The 15,376-nt window shown below is 39.4% G+C and overlaps 1 long non-coding RNA gene across 1 annotated transcript; it reads right to left on the reverse strand.

Moving 5' to 3' along the window:
* Positions 1 to 590: 590 nt before the first annotated feature.
* LOC113053961 (uncharacterized) lies at positions 591 to 4,403 on the reverse strand. The gene is made up of 2 exons (XR_003277333.1): positions 4,163 to 4,403; positions 591 to 833 (listed from the first exon to the last, which is right to left on the reverse strand). It is a non-coding gene; the product is annotated as an uncharacterized LOC113053961 (long non-coding RNA).
* Between the last annotated feature and the right edge of the window lie 10,973 nt (positions 4,404 to 15,376).

A 15,376-nucleotide genomic window follows, 5' to 3' on the forward strand; every position in this document is an offset into this window, starting at 1 on the left:
AACGTGTGTGTGTGTGCGTGTGTGTGTGTGTGTGTGCTCGTGTGTGTGAGAATGGGTATCTGATATAAAGGTTAAGTCACAGTTGATGGTTTGGTAAAGTTTAAAATTTTATGATTGATTGATAGAGATGATGTGCAGGCACTTCATATTTGATCATTTTAATAATGTTTATTGTCATTAGTGATGTGTTGGGAAACCAGGGGCCCTCTGGCTTGTCAACCACCCCAATAACAATCTGAAAGATTCAAAATGTTAAATTGTAAAGGCTTGTCTGCCTCTGTGTTAAAAAAATTTGCACCATCGATCTGTGACTTGTCGTACAAATGTGTGTTACAGTGTTGTTCCATTAGTTTTTTAGACAGTTGCAGATAGTAGATATTTTATATCTTTGGGGAATGTAATTAATTCTATTGTCCTGTGTGTGTGAGGCTATCTGGTTCTGTCAGTGTGATGATGGACAATAGATCTTTAGTGGAGTACCATGTTTGTGACCTAAGCCATCATTGTCTTCTGACTGTAGTGTACAGACTGGATAGTCTAGATGAGGTGATGCAATGGGTGAAATGTGTGTTCTATGGTCATGTCTGGGAGATGAATGGAGTCTAATCTATAGCAATCTGTGTTGCAAAAATTTAGTTCCGGTTCTAATCCGGGAGGCCATGTAGATATTTGTGTGGTGATGTTCTCCTGTGAGGTGTGAATGGCCCCTTCAAGTGTCTTCACATTCATCTCCCACATTTCAGGTTATGTAACAATTCTGTTGTCCTGGCTTGGTGCAGAGGGGACAAGACACCCTCCTGGTATCTGTCCTCCAAAGAATTGCAGTGGTCAACCTGAGACAGAAACAGATACAAAGATAACCACAGTTAATTTTGAACTTTTCATCAGTTTCATGTTCAGGCATGTGGAATTATTTTAACTACGTTCATCCTCATGTATTGTAGTTTTAATCCAGATGTCACATGAAACGGAGTTCGGTTGGTCTGATCTGAATCACTGCTCCTGTTTCAGTGCAGTCTGAGTGTGTAACACCTGATGCTGCTCTTGCAGTCGAGCCCTCACAGTCTGCTGTGTCATGAGCATTAGAGACCCCAGTTCTACTGGGGACATTTTCTAGATTAATTGGTGTTTTTATCACCCATGTCATCATGCATTCCAATGGACCAATGTCCATGGCTTTAGTTGCTGTTGCTCTCATTACAGTCAGATCTGTGGGCAGAAATGTGTTCACCTGTTTTGGTGTTGTCTGTTTGACAATTGTTGTTTTATGGTGTTGTTCACACATGCAGATCTCTGTGGCACATAAAAACTTCTTGTATTTTACACCCCCTTCTCATTATTTTTCAAGTCAATTTAAAAGATTAAAAGATCAAATGGTGTTTTGTGGCTGTATACGACTGTGGCTTTGTGTAAATGCTGTCATGCTCCAAACAAAGCAAAGGAAGTTTTACAATTGTTATGTAAATTTGGTCCTGTTGCTGTAACCGGTAATAGCCTTTAAGAGCGAGTGTGAGGTGAGATCTGGCTCAAAATACTTCCATAAAATGTTTTTATTATTACAAGATTAGTTGCAAATTCAGAGTTTCCATTTCCAAATAATGTTAGCCATTCTCTCTGATCAGATCAAATTTTTGGTTGGTGCTCCTCAGTGAAGGATGAATTGGTTTGCTATCGCTTGTGCCACACTATTGAAATGAAATCACACTTCCTCCCTTTTGGCACTGTGAAGCAATCAATCTGCCACAAGGTTTAAGTTCTCACATGTGAGGAGAGCATTTTCATTAAGACATTTATGAGATCACACTGTGGCCACATGGCTATTCTATGCTCCTCTACATGGTTTAACTGCAGCTATACAGAAAATAGCAGAGTGTACCACTCAGGAGACAAACAAATTCAACACAGACACACATGCAACTTGAAATTGCGATGCAATTCCAGTATTAAAGTTATTCCAATTTTACACAAGACACATGGTCTAGAATGCATGTAGCATCTACAACCTTAAACCTAAGTGTTTACACACTTACAGTAAAGCAGTCATGTGTTTTTTAAAGAATAAACTAAACTAAGCTATGTGTACATTTAGTAGCACAAACAACTATAATGTGTTTTCTATGCTCACAATGTTCAGCACAATTATAAATTTGAAAATGCAAACAGGATTATTGTAATTTGGATGTTTCCATATTAAACTCATTGCTATTAAACTGCTAACCCACTAGTAAGTGAAGTCAGTAGCTGAAGGCCTTGCATTAACAATGCAGTCAACTCACTAAGAGTGTTACCAGAGGTAGACTTGTTACATGTCAACCCCTGATCTTTTCCTTTAGAAAGTGATATCCTACGTTTCTGAAAATAAGGTGGAGGTCTACCCCTTCCCAGTGACCAGCATTTTTCCTCTGTATGGCCTATTTTCTGACAGGAAGAACAAAACCTGCTATCTTTGCCACAGGTTTGTTTGCTGTGTTCTCCTGAAGTTTGAGGATTTTTATGAATCTCTAATGCTTTTTTTACACCCTGCGCACTGGTCCACGACTCTACGCTATTATGGTGCTGCATCTCCTTAAGAACTGAAATCGGCACACTATCTTGACCAGTGGCACAGGCTTCCTCTGAACTAAAAGTTCTAGATTCATCACAGCAAGTCACCTCCTCCAAGAAGTGGACATGCTTTTCAGCCCCATTGCTTTTAGAATAATTCCCTTCTGTCATCCACTGTGCAGATGCAATGGTTTGGGGCTTTGATTTCCATCTGTTTTCTATCCTTGAACCCCAATCTACAATCGCTCTGAATGTGTTTTCGGCTGAATCTGCTCCGTTTAACAAAGCATTTTGGACTGGAGTGCCAGCATTGTTCTTTATGAGTTGTAACAATGGTTCGTGATCACGGCTTGCATTTTCTAGACCGGGATATTCTTTGTATGTCGTCCACAGACGTTCGGCGAATGTTTCAAACGGTTCATTGCTTTCCTTCTTAATTTGTAGTATCCTGCTCCAATCTGCGCTTGTTGGACCCCTTATATCTAGCAATGCCTGTTTTAATCGTTCAAAGATACTTTCATCAGTTTCGTTATTGTTTCGCTTGATTATGTCTCCAGATTTCATTTGAGGGGTTAATTTAGATCGGAGTTCTTCAGGAATGGTTAAGAGTGCGATTTGCCATACATCTCTAGTTTCCAATTTATACACTGTGGCTTGTAGCATCAGTGTTTCCCAATAGGGTTGGAATGGCCCTCTTCTGGGCATCATTCCCACGATCTGTTTGTGTGTTGTACACTCTTCGCATGTTAATGGGCGGCTAATCGTGGTTATTTCATCGTTTGTATTTGTTATGGTTTTGAGTACAGCAATTTTAACTGATTTGGAGGGTTTTTCGCTGGATTTTGCTCTGGTTTTAATCGGACTTCGCTGATTTTGTTCTCCGTGTCTCTGAACGGGATCTCGGTTTCTCTGAGAATCTAATGCGGCAACATCATCATCATCACTATCGCTGTTTCTATCATAATCAAAGGTTTCATGCAGTGCCGCTTGCTTAACTGCAGCCACTGGGAAGCCCGCATTATTACAGCAGTCTTCAAGAGCTGATATATAATTATTGCCGGTTTGGAGTTTCTTTTGAAGCTCTTCGAGTTTTCTTGACATCATCTCACTCTGTCTTGCCCAACCTTGACTTTCGAATGTAAATGCCTCTATCTGTGCTCTTAGTTTTTGCAATTCTTCAGAGCGCCCTTTTTCAATTTCTTTGATGCTTGTTATTGTTCGTTTGTTTTCAGCTATTGTCTCGAGGTCATTTTTACAAAGCAGGTAGACGATAGCAGTTGGGATATTCTTATATTTCGATTTAGATGCCAATTTTTTGCCCTCGGCCAAAAACCAAGCTACAATTTCGTTGTTTTTCCATTTAAGATTGAATCCTTTATCATTTAAACTAAGAAGTGTGTCTTTTATTTGTAATGCTTGAATTTCCATGATCTCCTGATCTACACTGTCACTGTATTGTCCCTGAAAAGCCATGTTTCCCGGTTAATTCTCCCCCCACCGGATTTCAACGTCTCCGGTCTAACAATGGGTATGTCGACCCGTTCTAAAAATGTGTCTGTATGTGAAATGCAAAAAGCTTTCCCTCAATACTTCTAATAAGAAAAAGGAATGAACTTACCACAGCAGTTGTAGACAGGGAAGAAGCTCAAACCTTATATCTTCAGAGAGAATCAATTTGAAATTAGCGCTGGAAAGACGTCACTCGCATAATTAGGGAGATCACGTCGGCGGGGTCACCACTTTGTAAGGTCCAGACACTCGGCCCAAGGAAGGTATCCGGTGCTGGATGAAGGTTTCCTGCGTGTTCTGTCTTTCAGCGCGTAGAGCTATTCATTTTAGGTTAAACTCAAATCTGACTCCATTTTATTATTTAATCTGACTCCATTTTAGTATGACCTCGAATTTAGGTTGAAATGCAAATTGGTTGTATGCCTTTTTAATTAATATTCTTCTGACATTTGATTATTCTAGTTAACTCTATTTTTATATTAACTCATTCATTCGGGAGCTCATCTTGCTAACAAGGATACAATGTAATCTACTAGTCAATAATTACAGAGTAAAACAGAATAAAATCAAATGTAACAATTTATTTACAGTCAGGTAGATATGTATTTTGCCAATTACATATCCAATTGAAACACATCAAATCATATCAATACAAAACATCAAATTCTCAAAGATGAATCTAAAAGTAAAATATGCATACCTGACCTTAGAAAATACATAGTATGAAGTGAAGAGACACACAACACACTACGGGCTTTCTGGCTACAGAAATCGCCCTGATCCTCTTGCTGCAATCATTTAAATACCTCAGACCAAGACAAACATCCCCCGAGATGAAGACAGAAACTAACAATTGGAATTTGCATTACCTCAGGTCCCAAGCCTGGGTGGTTTTACAACTCAATGGGAACAGAGGGTAATTTACATGGAGGACCCTAGGAAAGGACACTCCCATCACAGTAATCAAGATATCTCCTGACTCTTCAGATCTGTATTATCTTCTAATCTACTTTTGTGAGAGTGAGACCATTGTACCAGTTGCACTGAGACATTTCCAATGATACTAAACATGAGTGTTAGTTCACTTGCATTGACATTTTCATGTAATCATTTTGAGCAGACTGAGTAGAAGGAAGAATGGGTGAAGGGATTTAAAATGAAACAAATGGCCAGAAGTGGAGGAGGTCTCCTGCTCCTCCACTCTGTGGGGTGTCTCCAAGATGCCTGTGTATGTTTGTATTGTTTGTTTCTCAGGAGATCAAAGTATCTCAGGTTCTTTTGTCCTTACAGATTCTTGGTTAAAAATGCTGTGTTGGAGCGGTATTCAGTTAGCATTGTTGATAAAACATTTGATGGAATATTCTTTTATTTTAATTTCATGTTACCTGTCCCAAGAATCATCTGTCTGGGGAAGGAATGCAGATCTCTACTTCAGCCATTTATTGGCATTGCTATATGCTGTTTCCGACCAGGTAAATTCAATTTATGTATGTGGTGATGTTAACAGCCGAACCGGGGCGCTTAAGGACTATGTGGAAGGAGATGACCTTGCTCCTCGAATAGTTTTGGACACAAATGTAAATAAGCATGGTCATACCTTTATGGAATTTTTGAAGGACTCTAGATGTTGTATACTTAATGGGAGGTTAAATCCTGAAAATGACAACTTTACTTCTATTTCTGTAAGGGGCAAAGTTGCTGTTGATTATAAAGTGACACCTCATGTTGATTTGAAAACATGTCTTGGATTTAATGTTTATTCCCCTTCTGAGCTTATTGACAGGGTTGGTCCAGAAAGTTTTAATTTGATTGGTGATCATAGTAGACTCCCTGACCATTCAGTTCTTTGTTTACGTTTTCAAGCTGGGGAGGTAGTTAATATTCAGAATAATTTTGACTGTTTACAGCATGCAAAAAGACGAGACAGGAATTACCCTGTTGATTTTATGTCTTCAAAGATGTGTTGTATTGCCTTATTGAAGGTAATAGGCCAATTACAGATTGTACAGGAAAATCAGGAAAAGATGGATCAGTGTTATACTAATTTCTGTAATCTTTTACATGCTGAGATGGAGAAATAGTGTCTTGTAAAAAAATGGGTCCTACAAAGAAATATTACAGAGTTAAACAACCTTATTGGAATAATGAATTAAATGAGTTATGGTTGAAGTTGCGTTCTGCAGAGAGAATATTTCTTAAATGTGGTCCTGGGGAACCTTGGAAGAGGAAGAGGGCCTTGCACAGTGAATTCATACAATGCCAGACTCATTTTGATAGAAAGCTTAGGTTCTTCAAAAGAAGGTTTAAAAGAGGCCAAGTCCTCAAATTAGAACAGTTACACACTGGTAATCCTCAGCAATTCTGGAGGGAAATACATAAGTTAGGCCCAAAAAAGAAAACATTAATACCCATGGAGGTTTTATTGGAAAGTGGTGGATCTTCTTCTGAATTTGGTCAAATATTAAAAAAGTGGGAAAAAGATTACAGTGAATTATATGGTTATAGTAGTTCAACTTTATTTGATGATCATTTCTTGGAAGAAATTTGTAAAGTAAAACTAGAGCTGGAAATGGGTATGAATACGATATACTATCAAAATAATATACTGAATAGTGATATTACATTAGATGAGGTCCTTAAAGTGCTAGACAAAGCCAAGGAAAATAAAGCTGTGGGCATTGAAGATCTCCCTAACGAGGTCCTTAAGAACCCTAACTTGTGTAATGTTCTACATTGTTTGTGTCACACATCCGATTGAGCATGTATTTCACTTGCTGAAGACAAAACTGAAGGGAAAATGCCCCAAGAACAAGCAGGAACTGAAGACAGTTGCAGTAGAGGCCTGGCAGAGCATCACCAGGGATGAAACCCAGCGTACGCTGATGTCTAATTGATCTCCAGACTTCAGGCTGTAATTGACTGCAAAGGATTTGCAACCAAGTATTAAAAAATGAAAGTTTGATTTATGATTGTTAATCTGTCCCATTACTTTTGGTCCCTTAAAAAGTGGGATGTACATATACAAACTGTTGTAATTCCTACACCGTTCACCTGATTTAGATGTAAATACCCTCAAATTAAAGCTGAAAGTCTGCAGTTAAAGCACATCTTGTTCGTTTCATTTCAAATCCATTGTGGTGGTGTATAGAGCCAAAAAGATTAGAATTGTGTCCATGTCCCAATATTTATGGACCTGACTGTACATTTCAATTTGGCCCTTTGCCCTTAAAGTATACCCGTCATTATAAATATCTCGGTTTTGTTTTTGATTAAAATATAAATTTTATAGAGGGAAGGAAAATACTGGCAGAGTCTGCAGGAAAAGCATTAGGTTCCGTGTTGAGCAAAATGAAACTGTACAGATCTTGGTTTTTCTACATTTACACAATTGTATAAATCTTTGGTTGACTCAGTTTTGTTTTATGCTGCAGGAGTTTGGGGTTTTGAAGAGGTTTTTGATTGTAACTCTGTTCAAAATCATGCTTTAAGGTGTTTTCTTGGTATGCATAAATATGCCGCAAAGGTAGCTGTCAATGGGGATGCAGGATGGGATCCATGTATTGTAAAACAAAGGTGTGATATGGTGCGATTGTGGAACTGTCTTGTTAGTCTGCCAGAGGAAAGGCTAACTAGGAAAATTTTTAATTGGGACAGAGAAAAGCATCACCCTTGGTCTGCAGAGGTTTCAATAATACTGTTTGCATCTGACTTGCATATAATGTATCAAAATAATCTCCAATGTAATATAAATGTTGTCAGACAAGGATTGTTAAGTAAATTTGAAGATCAATGGAAACAGGATATATGGAAGAAGCCAAAATTAAGAAATTATGTTCAGTTTAAGAATGATTATGCTACAGAACCTTATATTTTCCTTAATCTAAAAAGAAGGCAGAGGTCCCTATGTGCTCAATTGAGAACTAGTCCCTTACCTCTGGCAGTGGAAGTGGGTCGATTTAAAGGTACACCAGAATATTTACGTTTGTGTGAATTCTGTGATCTCCAAGTTTTAGAAGATGAATTTCATTTTGTTTTTTATTGTCCTTTATATTGTGACTTAAGGAACTCTCTTTTTGAATCAATTCAGTTAAAAAATCCTGATATATTTTGGAAATATGAAGGGGAGATTTTGTTCTGGTTGTTTGAAAATCATGTTTTTGCTTTGGCCAAATTTATAGAAAAGGCCTGGTATTTGCGGCAAAGTATTTTGTATCCCATATGACAAGCCATCTCTATTTATATGTGTACCTATTTTTATTGGTTTAGTCATGTTATGTTGGGTTCTGTGTTACGTCACGTGGCTATCTGGAGATTATTGTTAAATTATTATTGTAGTGTCTAATAAGCCCATGAGGGCTGGGCACCTTGGTGTTTGACACTTAAATAAACAAATCAATCAACCAATCAATCAATCAACAACTCTTTCAGTCTGATTTCAGTCTTTATCCAAGGAAGAACAAAACCCTTTAGACCAGAAGGGCTAAAATGGTAACTCATTTCCAGGTTTTAGCCTAGAAACAGGTCATAGGTCACCCTGCAGCACATATGTCCTGGACTGTGTCTGTGTCATGTGTGTGTAACCTCATTCATGTGTGTCTGAAGAATGAAGAAGAACTCATGTCAGAGTCATTCACGCTGTACTCTTGTATCATGTGGCTATGTGTTCTCCTTTACCAAAAAGTTTATTTTACTAAGTACACTTAAGTAATATTTTTAAGTATATGTTATGTAGCAAGTAAGCATATATCAGTGTTGTAGTAGTATACTTGTGAGTGTACTGTCTCAGTTCTCTTTGGGACTAAATTGGCACACTTTCTAGTATATAAATGTATACCTTAAGTATAACAGTAGCAAACTCTGAGTACACAACTAGTTTACCTCTGTGTTTGTAGTTTGTACTGCAATTATACTAAAAGTGAACTTATATGTATGCTGATAAGTTTACTATGTTATGTATGTTATATACTTTAAAGTGAAGAATAAGACGACAGAGACACGAGGTGAGTTTCACAGTCAGGTCTTCATCGAGCGCAGTGTTAGTTCAGTCAGGCCATGGAGGCAAGGCTGTGAAACAGCTGATGCGGTTAGCTGTCGAATCACTCCAATCACCACATCTCTCCTATTAGACACGGGACATATATACACGTGTCACTACTGCTCGGTAAGTATGCTCAATGGCTCGCAAGGCTCAAACTGCTCACGAGAGCCATTGCTCGCTCAGGAAATATCAGACGGCGAATCTATCTCCATAGGAAGCATTAATAATAATAAAATAATTAATTACATTTATATAGCGCTCTTCTATGCACTCAAAGCGCTTACATCGTCAGGGGGTATATCCTCATCCACCACCTGTGTGCAGCATCCACCTGATGATGCTCCAGATCGCCCAGCACACACACAAACACACACACACACACACACACACACACACACACACACACACACCAGCTTACTGGTGGAGAGGAGACAGAGTGATGAAGCCAATCAGCAGATATGGCAGGGCTCCAAACAAAAAAAACCACTTAGGAGCCATTGGCTCCTATAAGAAAAAAACTTAGGTGCCAAATGATTTTTTTAGGTGCCACAGAATAAACATGTTTTATGTATTTTATTTAAATTATTTATTTTACATTTTAACTTTTTAATCATACTGACGTGTTTATGTCTCATCTTTTCTTGACTTTATCAGCATTTTAATCCATCTTGTAGATGACCTGGGAATGAAGGTTCATGTAAAGTGGGAGCTAAATGTCTTTTCCAACTTGAAATATACAGTCATGCGTTGTTTATTACACAAAATCTGTACCCATATCATGGACCATAAGCATCACTTGGCCCCTGAGTATAGTTAGGGGTCCTCCTCAATGCATCCTGTAAATGTTGTCATACATGGGGAAGTTGTGGCCTAATGGTTAGAGGGTTGGACTCCCAATCGAAGGGTTGTGGGTTCTAGTCTCGGGCCGGCAGGAATTGTGGGTGGCGGTAGTGCATGAACAGCTTCAATACCACGACTGAGGAGCCCTTGAGCAAGGCATCGAACCCCCAACTGCTCCCCGGGCGCCGCAGCATAAATGATGAACACTGCTCCGGGTGTGTGTTCACAGTGTGTGTGTGTGTGTGTGTGTGTTCACTGCTCTGTGTGTGTGCACTTTGGATGGGTTAAATGCAGAGCACAAATTCTGAGTATGGGTCACCATACTTGGCTGAATGTCACTTCACTTTCACTTTCTCTCTTAAAAATAAAGGTGCTTCATAGAAGAACTTTTTTCCCTGTCTAAATGGTTTGAAGACAATAACAGATTATGAAAAGGTCAGAAAGACATTGTTCTTCAAAGAGCCTTTGACTGAATGGTTCTTTGTGGAACCAAAATTGTTCTGTGAAGAACCTTTTAAGCTCCTTTATTTTTAGGAGTCTTTCACACTTTCAGTCTGTTTTTCTTTATTATTAAATTTTTTTTCTATTTTATAGGAAGAGTTGAATCATGTAGACAACAGGTTAAATAAAAATTCAATAGCTCAGAAATATAGCAAAATGCTCCTCTTTAAGTTATTTTTCTAGCTGACTGATGATGGACACCAAAAGATTACTGAGGTTAATATTACGTAGCATGTTAACAAGCCTTACACGTTTTCCGCAGTTTGAAAGTGTTGTACTGTAGAATATCTTATAAATAGCCTACCTTTTGATGTTAATTCATGTTCATTATGTACTCTAGTAGTGAAGCGCAAGGTATGATAGGTTCACGCGCTGCTTGAACTGAGGCACTACTCGCGATCGCGCCTGCCGCATTAGGGACCGTTCACATGTCGCGTCTTTTGTGCGCACAAGTTCGGTGTTTCAAATGTAGCGGTATGTGTGCGTGCTCATAATGGAAGCGACGCGCTCGTTTTTTCCAGAAGCGCCCGCACCGCATCGAGTTAAAAACATCTCAACTTTTCAGAATCCCACAAGCGCACCGCGGGTCATGTGACAAGAACCAACCAATCAGCTTCATCCTTTCCAGTACCAAAGTTGAAAGCTCAGCCAAGATGAAGGAACAGCTGATCATAGCAGTATATGGATAGCCATTATTAAATACATTTAGTAACAGAGCTGCTGCAAGCGATTTTTAGTGCTGCAAATCCATTTATCCTTTGCTGAAATTTACGTCTTCATGGAGAGAGCAGCTCATGGTTGCTTAGCAAAGGCAGACGCCTCAGGAGCGCTTTGGAAAGGAGAAAAGCGGCACGCCTAGCGTTTTCCACGCGTTTTTAGTCGCGATATGTGAACGGCCCCTTAAAGAGCACCAAAACTGTATTTATTGTTTGAATTTTGTTATGAATTTGGAATAATTTTAAAGCGGATACTTTGTAAATGAAAAAGTAACAAAGCACAAAGCGATTACTGGACGGCAAGTGCACTTCATATAATGAAGTTCATGCATTAACAGAACACAGCATGGACTAAGATCTTGTTAAGAAGAAGCCTTATGATTATAAACGAGAACTGTTAACGATATTGCCAATATCCACACAGATGACAGCTTTACCTGTTATAGTTTGTTCAAGTTTTGAACGAAATAGACGCTGTTTTTCTGCACTTTCTCTTCAAGTCTCCATCATTTCTCTCTCGCGCGTTTATCAGATGTGTGTCAGCACTGCTGCGCGGCAGATGAGGACTGTTTAAAACTCTTTTTCCCACTAACACTTCGATGCGCACTCACTCAATGCGCGAATATAACAAAAGATGTGAATGCAAAACAATCAGGAAAAAAGGCATTACATGCAATTTTTTAAAAGAAAACATGTAAATACATAGGCCTAGTCGCCAGTGGCGACCTAAGAAAAACTTCACTCGCATTTTAATATTTATGGTCGCAAATGCGACTGTTTTAGATGAATCACGTTTACTTCGCACGTGATTCATCGTCAGAGTGTACTAATATGACTGAATCACAACCTTACACGAAATCTGTTCCCCACTGGAAGAGCTATATATTCAACAAAAATCAAAGCATCCATCAACAATTGGCAATTTCAACTTTAATCCATTTCTGGACGTCTTCACGAAGCTAAGCAAAGGTATTTCATTTTATTGCCTAGTGCTATTTTGGCGAACATGCTACAGAGATTGTTTATTGTAAAAGCTATTGTTCAGTTATGTTGCGAGGCATGCTATCATATTACCACACCGGTAACACAGTTAAATTTACCCACTGCCTCGTTAATCTGTGGTCAAGGCTGTCGATATGAATGGGCTGCTGCCTCAGGCTCATCTATTGGGGATGCTTTCCTCAAACTTATCTGTTACGCCCTTATTAGGGAGCAACAATGAAGGAGGATAAAACGTCTACGGCGGTTACAATATTTTTTTTATTCTCACATTCTACATAGCAAAGACTGTCTCAAGTTTCGCAATACGCCGCAACGCCGATCAACATCTCGGTCCTGGCCAGGGATCAAGGTGACAGAATGGAACGTACTTGAACCTGATGTGTGGCGTGAAAGCGTGTGAAAAGAGTCAATTGCGTGTGTCTCACGGTGAATGCTTGAGAGTTGGCAGCTCTGGTTACGTTGGTTGGCGCTAGCTTGGTCAACATCAGCTGTCTGATGTTGGCCAATGATGTTGACAGAATGCTGTCTGTCAAATTAATTTAATTCAAATAATGTAATGTAATGTAATATGAACAAAACAAATATGAACATATTCACTGGTAAAGGTGAAGGGGAGTAGCTTGAAGATGTCATGTTTCAAAATCACTTGACATCACCCAACGTTCCTCTGGAGGCAAAATGTCCTCTTAGGCTTCGGCTATGGCTGTAGGGTTGTTGTGAAGGTAGGGGCGGAGCATATGACGTTTCTCCTTTGTTACTCTAGAGTAGACCAATTCACTTTATTGAGGCATACTGCCCCCATCTGGTATGGAATGTGGAGTATGACTTGATTTTTTTGCCAGACATGACAGATGGCACCTTTAATCAGTGATCTGCTGTTGCTCAATCAATCAATCAGTCAATCACCTTTATTTATATAGCGCTTTAAACAAAATACATTGCGTCAAAGCACTGAACGACATTCATTTGGAAAACAGTGTCTCAATAATGCAGAATGATAGTTAAAGGCAGTTCATCATGGTATTCAGTGATGTCATCTCTGTTCAGTTTAAATAGTGTCTGTGCATTTATTTGCAATCAAGTCAATGATATCACTGTAGATGAAGTGACCCCAACTAAGCAAGCCAGAGGCGACAGCGGCAAGGAACCGAAACTCCATCGGTGACAGAATGGAGAAAAAAACCTTGGGAGAAACCAGGCTCAGTTGGGGGTCAGTTCTCCTCTGACCAGATGAAACCAGTAGTTCAATTCCAGACTGCAGCAAAGTCAGATTGTGCAGAAGAATCATCTGTTTCCTGTGGTCTTGTCCTGGTGGTCCTCTGAGACAAGGTCTTTACAGGGGATCTGTATCTGGGGCTCTAGTTGTCCTGGTCTCCGCTGTCTTTCAGGGCAGTAGAGGTCCTTTCTAGGTGCTGATCCACCATCTGGTCTGGATACGTACTGGATCCGGGTGACTGCAGTGACCCTCTGATCTGGACACAGACTGGATCTGGTGGCTACGGTGACCTCGGAATAAGAGAGAAACAGACAAATATTAGCGTAGATGCCATTCTTCTAATGATGTAGCAAGTACATCGGGTGTTATGGGAAGTGTTCCCGGTTCCAGTTTACCTAATTAATGCAGCCTAAAAATCCTTTAACGGATTTGGATATTAAAAGCATATTAGTATGTTATGTGTATGCCAGGTTAAAGAGATGGGTCTTTAATCTAGATTTTAACTGCAAGAGTGTGTCTGCCTCCCGAACAATGTTAGGTAGGTTATTCCAGAGTTTAGGCGCCAAATAGGAAAAGGATCTGCCACCCGCAGTTGATTTTGATATTCTAGGTTTTATCAAATTGCCTGAGTTTTGAGAACGTAGCGCACGTAGAGGAGTATAATGTAAAAGGAGCTCATTCAAATACTGAGGTGCTAAACCATTCAGGGCTTTATAAGTAATAAGCAGTATTTTAAAATCTATACGATGTTTGATAGGGAGCCAGTGCAGTGTGGACAGGACCGGGCTAATATGGTCATACTTCCTGGTTCTAGTAAGAACTCTTGCTGCTGCATTTTGGACTAGCTGTAGTTTGTTTACTAAGCGTGCAGAACAACCACCCAATAAAGCATTACAACAATCTAACCTTGGGGTCATAAATGCATGGATTAACATTTCTGCATTTGACATTGAGAGCATAGGCCGTAATTTAGATATATAAAACTAGTGTATCGATCTGCTTGATACTAAATGTACAGATCGTAATTTTTTCTTGTATCAATTCTAAAACGTATCCGACAAGGGCTCATGCTGTTGCATTAATTAGAGTTCTGACCATATGACATACTGCTTACAGGTGCACGATGATTTTCAGCTGTTTAAAAGAGCACCCTTCGCTACTCCTATTTCTGTAGGTGATCCTGCACCACTGCACACACTACGGTCTTTGTTTAAGCTATCAAGATATGGGACTGCTTGCTTGTGAGGTTTATGTAATGTCCAGCATCATGTGCTAGTCCTGCCATCGCATAGGAAGGATTCATGCTTTTGCTGGCTCCACTGCGAGCCTCCGCTGACTGAGCACGCACCTGATCAAACGTTCAAGGCTTCATACTCGTCACATTTGCCGTTGTACAGGGTCATAGCACGGGGTGTTCGAATCCTCGGAAATGCTGGAAATTAATGCAGTATTTCAAAGGTTAATCATAAAAATGCTTGGATTTAAATAAGTGCCCCGAAATGCGCACATTGGGTTAATATTTGCTTCTTACTGAATGAGTTTTGAGCTCTCTTCATCCAGTTTTATTTGCCAGAAGCCTTGATTAGTGTCTAGGACTGAGAATATCTTTGCTTTTGGCATATTGGATATCACTTCTTCTACTGTCAGTTTGTGCATCCAAGAAGTGCAGGTACGTTACCATCGATATCTTGAAATTTAATATTGTGCTTTTGGTTTCTGTAGGTGAAGGTAAGTTGAACTTGACCCACAGGTGACATCTTGTGGCCAAAATATGTAATTAAGTGACAGGTGGATTTTTGTAGTTTTCTTTGTGTTTCCAGTGACTTGAACACATTGTTGGGTATTACATTACATGCTGCCCCTGTGTCTAATTTAACGTTCTTGTTGTTTATTTTCAGGCTTTCAGTCCATTTGTCTTTTTCATTCTGTGTTTCAGTGATGACTGTGTGCATATTTTCCATTGTTTGTGTTGTCTGCACATCAATGGTTCCAACAAAGAAATCATCTTGC

This window comes from Carassius auratus, chromosome 35 (genome assembly GCF_003368295.1).
Source record: "Carassius auratus strain Wakin chromosome 35, ASM336829v1, whole genome shotgun sequence".
NCBI lineage: Eukaryota > Metazoa > Chordata > Actinopteri > Cypriniformes > Cyprinidae > Carassius > Carassius auratus.